Source organism: Bubalus kerabau, chromosome X (assembly GCF_029407905.1).
Source record: "Bubalus kerabau isolate K-KA32 ecotype Philippines breed swamp buffalo chromosome X, PCC_UOA_SB_1v2, whole genome shotgun sequence".
NCBI lineage: Eukaryota > Metazoa > Chordata > Mammalia > Artiodactyla > Bovidae > Bubalus > Bubalus kerabau.
Window position 1 is genome coordinate 112,212,835 of NC_073647.1, and position 13,188 is coordinate 112,226,022.

Sequence of the window (13,188 nt, forward strand, 5' to 3'; positions counted from 1 at the left end):
TCAAGCCTGGTCCCTGGTCCCAAAGCTAAATCTTCTTCTTTGGACAACATGAATCTGACATCATTCACTATAAGCTATCATCTTGGGGGCTTGTCTAGGATCCTCAGGACGGGGTAATAAATACTCAGAGGTCTAGCCTCTCTGCTTTCTCAGTATACACATTTTCTGCTTTACTTAACTCTCCAGTGTGCTTGTGTGAATGAAAGACACGCCCTGCACAAAGCAAATGATGAACACTGCTCTGCGGTTTCATGGTGCTTGGCAAGGACTGAAGGCAGCCCCAAAAAGGGGAGCATTATAGGGTTTATACAGGTTTATACAGACCTGCCAATGCCAAGAGACATCCAAGGTCCCTGCATGGAGAGCAGCCAGAAATGGGCGAAGCATGTCTACCGAACTATCCTTTCTTGGTCAGCTTTGCCTGGTCTCTTTGACCATTTCATAATTGCGTGGGGAATTAGAATATCAACTTAATATGCCAGATCATAGACTTTCAAGGGACTTGTGATCCATTCTGTTACTATGTACTTTTACTTAGACTCCAAGTATGGAAGCGCCTATCCTTACTAGGAGCTGAAAGTTACAAGAGCATATTTGGGAGCGAGGCAGAGCTCTAGCTCCAGAAACATCTCTCAGGCTAGAGGTCACTCTCTTAGCTGCCTGGCTCAGGGGCTAGCGACCTGAATGTGAGTCTTTGTTATGGTTGTATCTCCGATTTATGTGGAGAGAAGTGCTGCTGAATGACCATGAGCTTTTTGAGGACACAGATGAGGAATTGCAGTATGTGGTAAGATTGCAATTACAATAGGCTTCTTCCTTTGGTAGTGCTAGCTCTTAATGGACCAGAGGAGGCTCTCTGGTAGCTTTTGTCTCAACTCCTTAGATATTCTTTTCTGTGGAATCTGTGGAAATGAACTGGAAGGATTGGCCCTAGTAGCTTGAGGACAAAAATCACTTTTTCCTCACTGGCCAACCCTCCATGACCTTTTTTGCTATACTGGTGTGGTGACACTCAGAAAGGACTTCTTGGTTGCTGTTTGTCCCTTTATGACTCAGCATTTCTACTGTGGTTTGGGTTTCCCTGGTGGCTCAGCTGGTAAAAAATCCACCTGCAATGTGGTAGACCTGGGTTTGATCCCTGGGTTGGGAAGATCCCCTGGAGAAGGGAAAGGCTACCCACTCCAGTGTTCTGGCCTAGAGAATTCCATGGACTGTATAGTCCATGGAGTTGCAAACGGTCGGACACAACTGAATGACTTTCACTTTTAGGACTATACTCAGGAAAGTGCACAGGCAAATGTAAGAGGGATGCTTCCCTGAGTAATCCTAGCTTGTGAAACATTCTGGGAAAGCTACTGTGCTCCACCCCAGGTAACATCAGAGGAAAAGGGCAAATCAAACAAAGGTCTTGTTGGTATGGAACTAAATCAATTTGAGATGCCATCAGGTCTACCCCTGGTGCATCTCCACCTTGCCTCAGTGGTAGAACCAGGAGGGATGAGTAAGGCACCTGTGTCAGTAAGGGACAGACTAAGCCCAACTAGGGAAGGAAAGCTTTGGTGGAAAGTCTGTCTAGAGTCCCATCTAGAGCAGGGAGGGATGCCTCCGATGGAAAGAAGCCATGGCTGTGGATGCCGCTTTTTTCTCTCTTACAGATAGGAGTTAACAGTTCCAGAACCACTCATTTAAAATGTATTTTTTAAAAACTGGGACATGTTTGATCTCCCAAATTTAAAAAAGACACGCCTGATCTTCTGTGATACTGAATGGCCATGGTATCCTTTGGAAGACAGGGAACACTGGCTTGTTGAAGGGTCTCAATTATAATACTGTTTTACAATTAGACCAGTTCTGTAGAAACAAGAGAAATGGGTAGAAGTGATATATTTGTTGCTCTTTATCTCTCTGCCAGGCATGCCAGACCTGTGTCCTAAGGATACAGATTTGGCTGTAAAGCTTTCAACTCCTTCCTGTCCTCTTACTCTGCCTCTGTATCTGGGGCTCACAACTGAGCAAGCTGAGGGTAAAGGAACCCCTCCAGGAAGGGTTGCCTCAGTCTCAATAGAAGTTTAAACAACCCCAGTTCCAATGCAGCCTCAGACTACTTTGGTTTCAATAGGAACTCAGACAGCCAAAGTAGAGGAGGTGAAAACAACCAAAATTAAGGGTAAAATACAAGATAGAGAAGAGAATGAGAAAGACGATGAGAAAGAGGATGAGGATGAGAAAAAGCAGGTTTCTCTAATTTATCCCTGGGGGCATGTATGAAAGGTAGCTAGAAGGGCTGAGGAATAGACACACAACTTACCTCCCTTTCAGGAGGCCCCCACTGGGAAAAATAACCAATCCATAAAAATCCATAAGCCCTTTTCTTACTCAGTGGTAAGAAAGAGAGATCTGGGAGACTATTAAGAGGACAAAAAAAGTACACAAAAACCTTTACAGGGCTAATTTTACTTTATGAGCTTACTTGAAGAGATGTAATACATGTCTTGGGACAGATGCTGACCCCTGACTCAAAAACTCGAGTTTGGGGGGAAGCTACTACTTTTGGAGATGAATGGCTTGAACGTGAGACAAGGAGAGAGACGGAACATGGAATAGCTCTTTCCTCCCTACTGGGGGCCAAATAGTTCCCAATGCAGAGCCACTTTGCTGGATGTATTCTTGGACTCAAGCAAGCACACGCTGAGACCTAAGACTATGCTAAGTTGGCTGACATAGAACAGGGAGAGAAGGAAACTCCTGGTAAATTCTTAGATAGACTATGGGAGGAGCTCCGCAAGTTTGACATTGATCTCAAAATTACAAAGGTAGAAATGACCTTATAAGATAGATTTCTCACTCACTCAGCTCCAGATATCCACCATAAGTTACAAAAACAGGCATTTGGACCAAATACGTCTTTAGAAAAACTGTTGTACCTGGCTCAGATGGTATATCATGGTAGAGAATATGAGGAGGAAAATAGGAGGAGAAAAAGAACTAGGAAAAAGATTGAAGCCCCAACAAAGGCTGTTAGATCCACTCTGAAACAGCCTGAGAAAAATATCCAGAGGGACCCAGATGAAAATGAATGGACTCGTTATTAGTGTGAAAAGGAGGGGCATCTCAAGAAGAATTGCCCTCAGGCATCTAAGCTGCTCCTGGCTTCATGTCTGGTCTACAAAGGACCATACTGGAGAAGAGACTACACTCCAAGGTGTAGGCCCCAGGGGTCAGACTCTATATAATTGGGACTGAAGGTGCCCAGGGGTCCCCACACAGTCTCCCATCCTAATAACACCTGAGGAACCCCAGATATCAATAACCGTGGGGGCGGGGGGTGGGGGCGAATCAGTCAGTTTTCTTTTAGACGCTGGGGCAACTTTCTCTGTGCTCACTAAAGCTCCTGGCCTGCTTTCTCCTGATCCACTACCATAATGGGACTGTCAGGATGAGCCAAACGCTATTATTTCAGTTATTCTTTAAGATGCAACTGGGACTTTGTGCTATTTTCACATGAGTTTCTGATCATTCCAGAGTCTCCCTTACCCATTCTGGGGAGGGATATACTGAACAAGGTCCATGCCTCTGTTTTCATGAATATGGAGCCTGTTTTTTCTCTCATATTAATTGAACAAAATGTAAATTATAAAGTGTGGGCTGATGGAAAAACTGTGGGTCAAGCACAAAATGCTGTTCCTGTCATTATCAAGCTCAAAGACCCTCATCTAGTTCCACATCAAAAGCAGTACCCACTAAAGCCCAAGTTTAAGGAATGGTTAAAACCCATCATTGAAAATTTAAAGGAACAGGGGCTATTTATTCCTTGTAATAGCCCATACAACACTCCTATTTTGGGTGTTAAAAAAAAGTCGAACGATAAATGGAAACTTGTTCAAAACATACAAATAATTAGTGCCTAATCCTTATACTTTATTGTCTGAAATTCCTAAATGAGCCAAACATGACTTTAAGACAATTGAGAGGATTGTTGGGCATTACAGGCTACTGCTACATTTGGATTCTGGGTTATGGGGAACTTGCCCAGCCTTTGTATAAACTTATAACTGAGACTCAGGAGGCCCAAACTGACAATCTAGTTTGGTTCCCAGAGACTCAAAAGGCTTTTAAGACTCTTCAAACTGCTCTCTTGCAGGCTCCTGCTTTGAGTTTGCCCACAGGATCAGAGTTTAGTTTGTTTGTTACTGAAAAAACTGGCTATGGGCATATAGGTTAAGTGTAATTGGTACTATTGTTTTGTTAATGCCTAAAGCTCATAAGTTTACTAATGGGCAAAATCTTACTGTACTGACTGATGTAAGGGGGATCTTAAACACTAAAGTTCAGAATGACAATGGTTCTGCCTTTAAAGCTACTGTAACTCAAGGGGTATCAAAAGCTCTAGCAATAGAATACCATTTACACTGTTCCTGGAGACCCAAATCCTCAGGAGAGTTGAAAAGGCTAGTGACGTTAATAAGAGGCATCTGCATAAGCTATCTCAGGAAATGCAAGACAGTTGGTTTAAAGTTTTACCCATAGTTTTAATGAGGGCTTGAACTGCCCCTAAAAAAAGGGGACTGTCTCTATGGCAGACCGTTTTTCTGCACAGACATTGTCATAGATCCTGAAGACTTAGAATGAACTATGTGACTCAACTATCAGCTTTTCAACAGACATTAGGAGAACTCCAGGAGGAGACCCCTGACCCAGCCTCCATAACCGGTCTAATTGCTGGGTCTGCAGAGCACTCCCCTCTTTATCAGTTGAAGACTTCCATGGTGGGTTTCTCCATTTCAAGGAAAAGACTTTCTTCAACTTTGTCAATATCTTCACCAACAATAATTACTTGTGATGCCTCTCTAATTTGATGACATCTAGCAACCCTAAGCGCAGCCACTGCTCCTTACCTTGGACGAGGGGTATCTCCTCACGGCCGCCCCTCCTGACATTGAGCGTGGAATAGCTCCTCTCAGCCCTCCTGCGTCCACACAGCCACGGCTCCTTGAACGTGGGGTTGCTCCTCCCAGCCGCCACCCCTGGCATCGGGCATAGGGTAGTGCCTCCCAACCACTGCTCCTGACCTCTGGTGGTGGGTAGTGCCTCCAGGCCTCCACCCTTGGCCTCGGGTGGGGCGTAGTGCCTCCTGGCCACTGCCCCTGACCTCCAGTGGTGGGTAGTGCCTCTGGGCCTCCGCCCCTGGCATCAGGCTTGGGGTAGCCACTTCGGGCCACTGCCCCTGACTTCGGGGAAGGAGTAGCTCCTCTCTGCCATGTGGCTGCATGGGCGCAGGAAGGTCGAGAGGAGCTACTCCATGTTCAAGATTAGGAGGGGCAGCCATGAGGAGATACCCCTCCTCCAAGGTAAGGAGCAATGGCTGTGCTTTGCTGCAGCAGCCGTGAAGAGATACCCCACATCCAAGTTAAGAGAAACCCAAGTAAGACAGTAGGTGTTGCGAGAGGGCATCAGAGGGCAGACACACTGAAACCATACTCACAGAAAACTAGTCAACCTAATCACACGGACCACAGCCTTGTCTAACTCAATGAATCTAAGCCATTCCCTGTAGGGCCACTGAAGATGGGCAGGTCATGGTGGAGAGGTCAGACAGAATATGGTCCACTGGAGAAGGGAATGAAAAACCACTTCAGTATTCTTGCTTTGAGAACCCCATGAACAGTATGAAAAGGCAAAATGATTGGATACTGAAGGAGGAACTCCCCAAGTTGGTAGGTCCCCAATATGCTACTGGAGATCAGTGGAGAAATAACTCCAGAAAGAATGAAGGGATGGGGCCAAAGCAAAAACAATACCCAGTTGTGGATGTGACTGGTGATAGAAGCAAGGTCCAATGCTGTAAAGAGCAATATTGCATAGGAACGTGAAATGTTAAGTCCATGAGTCAAGGCAAATTGGAAGTGGTCAAACAAGAGAAGACAAGAGTGAACATTGACACTCTAGGAATCAGCGAACTAAAACGGACTGGAATGCATGAATTTAACTCAGATGACCATTATATATTCTACTATGGGCAGGAATCACTTAGAAGAAATGGAGTAGCCATCATGGTCAACAAAAGAGTCCAAAATGCAGTACTTGGATGCAATCTCAAAAACAAGAGAATGATCTGTGTTCATTTCCAAGGCAAACCATTCAATATCACAGTAATCCAAGCCTATGCCCCAACCAGTAATGCTGAAGAAGCTGAAGTTGAATGGTTCTATGAAGACCTATAAGACCTTTTAGAACTAACACCCCAAAAAGATGTCCTTTTCATTATAGGGGACTGGAATGCTAAAGTAGGAAGTCAAGAAACACCTGGGGTAACAGGCAAATTTGGCCTCGGAATATGGAATGAAGTGGAGCAAAGGAGAATAGAGTTTAGCCAAGAGAATGCACTGGTCGTAGCAAATACCCTTTTCCAACAACACAAGAGAAGACTGTACACATTGACATCACCAGGTGGACAACACCAAAATCAGATTGATTATATTCTTTGCAGCAAAAGATGGAGAAGCTCTATACAGTCAGCAGAAATAAAACCAGGAGCTGTCTGGGGCTCAGATCATGAACTCCTTATTGCCAAATTCAGACTGAAATTGAAGAAAGTAGGGAAAACCACTAGACCATTCAGGTATGACCTAAATCAAATCCCTTATGATTATAAAGTGGAGGTGAGAAATAGATTTAAGGGACTAGATCTGATGGATAGAGTGATGAACTATGGCCAGAGGTTCATGACATTGTACAGGAGACAGGGATCAAGACCATCCCCATGGAAAAGAAATGCAAAAAAGCAAAACGGCTGTCTGAGGAGGCCTTACAAATAGCTGTGAAAAGAATAGAAGCCAAAAGCAAAGGAGAAAAGGAAAGATACAAGCATCTGAATGCAGAGTTCAAAAGAATAGCAAGGAGAGACAGAAAGCCTTCCTCAGTGATCAATGCAAAGAAATAGAAGAAAACAAAAGAATGAGAAAGAGTAGAGATCTCTTCAAGAAAATTAGAGATACTCAGGGAATATTTCACACAAAGATGGGCTCAATAAAGGACAGAAATGGCATGGACCTAACAGAAGCATAAGTTATTAAGAAGAGGTGGCAAGAACACACAGAATAACTGTGAAGAAAGATCTTCATGACCAAGATAATCACAACGGTGTGATCACTGACCTAGAGCCAGACATCCTGGAATGTGAAGTCAAGTGGGCCATAGAAAGCATCACTACGAACAAAGCTAGTGGAGGTGATGGAACTCCCGTTGAGCTATTTCAAATACTGAAAGATGATGCTGTGAAAGTGCTGCACTGGATATGCCAGCAAATTTGGAAAACTCAGCAGTGGCCACAGGACTGGAAAAGGTCCGTTTTCATTCCAACCCCAAAGAAAGGCAATGTCAAAGAATGTTCAAACTACTGCACAATTGCACTCGTCTCACACGCTAGTAAAGTAATTCTCAAAATTCTCTCATCCAGGCTTCAGCAATACATGAACCGTGAACTTCCAGATGTTCAAGCTGGTTTTATAAAAGGCAGAGGAACCAGAGATCAAATTGCCAACAATTGCTGGATCATGGAAAAAGCAAGGGAGTTCCAGAAAAACATTTATTGACTATGCCAAAGCCTTTGACTGTGGGGATCACAATAAACTGTGGAAAATTCTGAAAGAGATGGGAATACCAGACCACCTGACCTGCCTCTTGAGAAACCTATATGCAGGTCAGGAAGAAACAGTTAGAACTGGACATGGAACAACAGACTGGTTCTAAATAGGAAAAGGAGTACGTCAAGGCTCTATATTGTCACCCTGCTTATTTAACTTATATGCAGAGTACATCATGAGAAATGCTTGGCTGAAAGAAGCAGAAGCTGGAATCAAGATTGCCGGGAGAAATATCAATAACCTCAGATATGCAGATGACCCCACCCTTATGGCAGAAAGTGAAGAGGAACTAAAGAGCCTCTTGATGAAAGTGAAAGAGGAAAGTGAAAAAGTTGGCTTAAAACTCAACATTCAGAAAACAAAGATCATGGCATCTGGTCCCATCACTTCATGCGAAATAGATGTGGAAACAGTGTCAGACTTTATTTTTTTGGGCTCCAAAATCACTGCAGATGGTGACTGCAGCCATTAAATTAAAAGACGCTTACTCCTTGGAAGGAAAGTTATGACCAAGCTAGATAGCATATTGAAAAGCAGAGACATTACTTTGCCAACAAAGGTCTGTCTAGTCAAGGCTATGGTTTTACCATTGGTCATGTATGGATGTGAGAGTTGGACTGTGAAGGAAGCTGAGCGCTGAAGAATTGATGCTTTTGAACTGTGGTGTTGGAGAAGACTCTTGAGAGTCCCTTGGACTGCAAGGAGATCCAACAAGTCCATTCTGAAGAAGATCAGCCCTGGGATTTCTTTGGAAGGAATGATGCTAAAGCTGAAACTCCAGTACTTTGGCCACCTCATGCGAAGAATTGACTCATTGGAAAAGACTCTGATGATGGGAGGGATGGTGGGCAGGAGGACAAGGGGACGACAGAGGATGAGATGGCTGGATGGCATCACTGACTCGATGGACATTAGTCTGAGTGAACTCCAGGAGTTGGTGATGGACAGCAAGGCCTGGCATGCTGCGATTCATGAAGTCACAAAGAGTCGGACAGGACTGAGTGACTGAACTGATCACCTTAAAATATAAATTGTAGGAGTGGGTCTACTAAGATCTTTACAACCTCGAGACAGTCTTTTGATTTATTGTAATAACCATTTTAAAAAGTATATGACTTCCTTGCTAAGATTAGCAAAGGGGGGCACTCCCAACCCACTTCTAATGTCTATGTCAGAAGCTTTCTCTGCCCCTTTTTATACTTTAATAAAACCCTGCTACATAAAAGCTCTTGAGTGATCAAGCCTGGTCCCTGGTCCCAAAGCTAAGTCTTCTTTGGAGATCACGAATCTGACATTGTTCATGGTAAGCTATCAACAGAATATGATGATCCAACTTTCATAATTTAAAATAGCTGTCATTAAGAAATTTGATCGCTCTACTTTTGGCATGGAGGGGATCCCTTCAGTAGTTGCAGACAACAAGGGTGCTGCCATGGCCCAGGGAGTCACAGTCATGCTGCCCCCGCCTTCCATCTCCCCTCCTGCCCTCACCCCAGAGCCCAAAGTAGATGAGGAGGGCCTGCTGCTTCTGCCCAAGACAGGGGCTCCAGGATGCTCAGACTCCCAGTTCCCTGCTTGAGCTGCAGCCTGGGTGCAGCCTGGGCTGCTTGAGGGGACGCTTCAAGAATGGCAATGAGGAATTGGAAGAGGATGAGGACCTTGAGGAGGAAGAACAGGAGGAAGAGATTAATCACTTCTTGCTGAGGCTGAAGTGGGGCCAGCCAGACGCTCAGAAGGAGGAGGAGCACTTGATTAATCTCTCTGAGCCAGCCCCATACATCTTGTGTTCCATTTGCAAAGGTTACTTAATAAATGCAACTACCATTACAAAATGTCTTCATACATTTTGTAAAAACTGCATTGTAAGACACTTTTGCTATAGCAACAGATGTCCAAAATACAACATAGTAGTACATCAGACACAACGTCTTTACCACATAAGGTTGGACCAAGTGTTACAAGACATAGTGTACAAATTAGTGATCAGTTTAAGAGAAAAAAGCAAATGCATGATTTCTATAAAGAAAGAGGTCTAGAAACACCTAAAGCTGTTGTTCCATAGCCAGTCCTTTCAAACAAAAGAAAAACTTAAAAAGTCTTAAAATGAATGTTTCCTATTCCACCTGAACTTGATATGTCTTTATTACTAAAGTTTATTGGTGTTGATGAAGGCACAGGACATTTTAAGCCACTGGAAAAGAAGTTTGTCTGAATTTCGCAAGAAGCAACTATTGGACATGTAGGAAAATTCCTCAGAAGAAAAAGAAAAATGTGTCTTGATTCAGCTTGTCAGGTAGATATCATCTGTGGTGATCACTTGTTAGAGCGTATCAAACTCTAAAGGAAACATGACATGTAATAGGTGATGCAGCAATGCAGGATGGTCTGCTGATCCTTCATTATGGACTTATGGTTTCTTTTTTGAAAATTACTTGGATGATTCTAATGGTATCTAACAGTAGAAGGGAAACAAAATAAGACACTTCTGCAGGATTGCAGTCTCACCAAAGATTTTCATGAAACGTGTAATTGCAATCACTTTGTGCTGTTTGAGACATAACTGATCTATTTTCAGCAAAAAGAATCATGGGATTTATAAATACAACTTGGAATGATAGAATGCATCTGTTTTACTAGAGACTACATGTAAAAAGCTTCCATAGCTCATGGGGAAAATTTGTAAAGCATTGAATTTTTATGATTTCAGATACTTTGACATTGATTTTGTTTCCTAATCGAGGTAAATCAGTTAGTTACTGTTTGCCTTCGTGGAGCCACACCACTTTCCAGTTGGTTCAGATTCTGCTCTCTGCAATGGCATCAGTTGTGCAGTCATCCTTTTGGAAAATAAATGTGCTTTTGAACTGAAAATTTAAAGCCAGGCTTTGTTAAATTACAAAATGTACCTCTTAAAAAACACCAAAATTTCTCTCCTTATGTCTGTTACTATTTGTTTTATGTATTTGGGTCTTACTATATGTACCTCTATGTTTGTTTTATGGATTTGGGTCTTCCCATATGTATTTCTATGTTTGTTTTATGGATTTGGGTCTTCCTATATGTACCTAAATGTACCTCTTAAAAAAACACCCACATTTCTCTCCTTATGTCTGTTACTATTTGTTTTATGTATTTGGGTCTTCCTATATTAGGTCCATATATATTAACAAGATATATATTATATATATCAACAGTAACTCAATGGGCACGAGTTTAAGTAAAATCCAGGAGTTGGCAATAGTGAGTCCTGGCATGCTGCAGTTCATGGGGTTGCAGAGTCGGACATGACTGAGCAACTGAACTGACTGATATTAACAAGTGTAAAATCCCCTTCTTGTATGGATCCTTTTATTATATATAAGGAGAAGGCAGTGGCACCCCACTCCAGTACTCTTGCCTAGAAAATCTCATGGATGGAGGAGCCTGGTGGGCTGCAGTCCATGGGGTTGCTAAGAGTCGGATACAACTGAGCGACTTCACTTTCTGAGCGACTTCACTTTCACTTTTCACTTTCATACGGTGGAGAAGGAAATGGCAACCCACTCCAGTGTTCTTGCCTGGAGAATCCCAGGGATGGGGGAGCCTGGTGGGCTGCCGTCTATGGGGTCGCACAGAGTCGGACATGACTGAAGTGATTTAGCATTATTATATAGTGTCCTTTTTAATCTTTCTCTTGATCTTTTATTTGGGAGTGGTTCCTCTGCTTCTCCATTTTACTTATATTCTCTTATTCTGTGACTTTAGGAGAAATAATTATCTACTGTGGTCTTGGAGTGTTATTTATATGTGGGGGCATCTTTGTGTAGGTTTAATATATTTGGTGTGAGGACTGTTTTTAGTATGGATGCTTGTCACTTCTTTCCTCAGTGTGTGTTAGTTGTTATTCCCTTGATAGGAGGTGTGCAGATATGGTAGCTGTTTCCTGATCCTGAGGTTCTCAGAGGTAGGGGTGGCTCAGGTACAACCCTGAAGGTGGTTCCTGACCACTTCTGGAGACTGTGAGGGTGGTGATGGCATCTTTGGACCACTCTTGGTGTCTGAGTGGGTAGTAGAGGGGTGGGTCATGAATACTCCTGGGCTCCAGGAGGGGTGCATCAGGGACTTACAAACACTCCAGGCATCTGGGTGGATAGTGGTGGCAGCTTGATACCCCACCCCTGGAGCCTGTGCAGGCAGTGTCCAGTCCTCTGTGAGTGTACTCACTGGGAAAAGGGCTACAATCAAGAGTCCCTCCTGTCTCTTCATGCAACCCTCAAACAGTGGTGACTAGCCTGTAAGTAACCCAGGCTTCCTCCATGTACACTCTCAGCTGTGGTCATAATGGATTCCAGCAACCCCCACACTGAGGCTATTTTCACACAGCCAACTCCAGTCCTCTTCCCAGTTCTCATCTCCGAACTCTGAGTTCCAGCATCCAGCCCCTGCCCACAGTGGTGGTAGCGTATTTCAGGCTGGGGAGTGCAGGGCAGTGGCACTGACTGTTCTGTTCTTCCTCTGGTCTTGCTGCCACAAATCATCTGCTGCATTCTCCTCTCATGCTCTGAGGTTCCCCTTCTGTCCTGGCTGATCTCCCCACTAGTGAAGGGCCTTCCAGGATTCAGGAACCTTTATTCTCTCACAGCTCCTTCCTAGGGGCACAGGTTCTGTCCTGATTTTTTTTTTTATTTTTTGCCTACCCAGTTACATGGAGATTTTCTTGCCCTTTCAGCAGCCTGAGATCTTCTGCCAGTGTTCAGTAGATACCCCATGAGAACTGTTCTACATATAGATGTATTTTTCATGTATCTGGGGGAGAAGGTGAGCTTCACATCCTACTAGTCTGCTGTCTTGATTATTCTCATGGTATATTTAAATGGGCCTTGTATAAGATAGTTACCTCTCTTTTGCTTAATTGTATTGTGTGATAGACATTATGTCTCTCTGGGGAATCTTTCTCCTGCCTGGTATTATAAGACAGGGCATATAAATCTTCCCCTAAGGCAATAATAATTAAACATATACAAAGAAGCCAACAGGTTACCCAAACCGACACAGTATAAAATAAAAACTGGGAGCTAATATTCATAGGCTAATACAGTCAATAATGGAGATTTTTTTTGCCCCTATGGTACATTGCTCTGGGTTTAACTTGTAAACTCAGAAAGAGGGCCTTTGTTGAATGCCTTGTGCAAACTTTTGAAGGCATGATAAATTAAAATTTAAATTAAAAATTCTAGAACATAGAATTCTTGATTTCCGTTTTAGTTAACTATCTCACAGATACAAAGAGGCAAATTAAACACAGTGTAGGCAATCAATCCTTGATATCCTTTTTCTAGATGATTAGTTTTGGAGGTAATTAAAGTAACTGTCTTTGTTTTGCATATATCTACAAGTTAGAAATATAAACATAGCCCACAATGACCTGAGATTAAGCTAAATTAGCTCAATCAAGTAGAACCTGAAACCAAAAAGAAAAAAGGGGGGGAAAGAAGCTTTTTTAAAATTTCTGCAAAAGCTCCTTCATCCAAAATCTAATACATAGCCTTCATAAGGATTTAAGGAC

At 43.1% G+C, this 13,188-nt stretch overlaps 1 pseudogene; it reads left to right on the top strand.

Moving 5' to 3' along the window:
* The first annotated feature begins 9,030 nt into the window (after positions 1 to 9,030).
* Positions 9,031 to 10,121, top strand: LOC129640151 (polycomb group RING finger protein 6-like; annotated as a pseudogene).
* Positions 10,122 to 13,188: the final 3,067 nt, after the last annotated feature.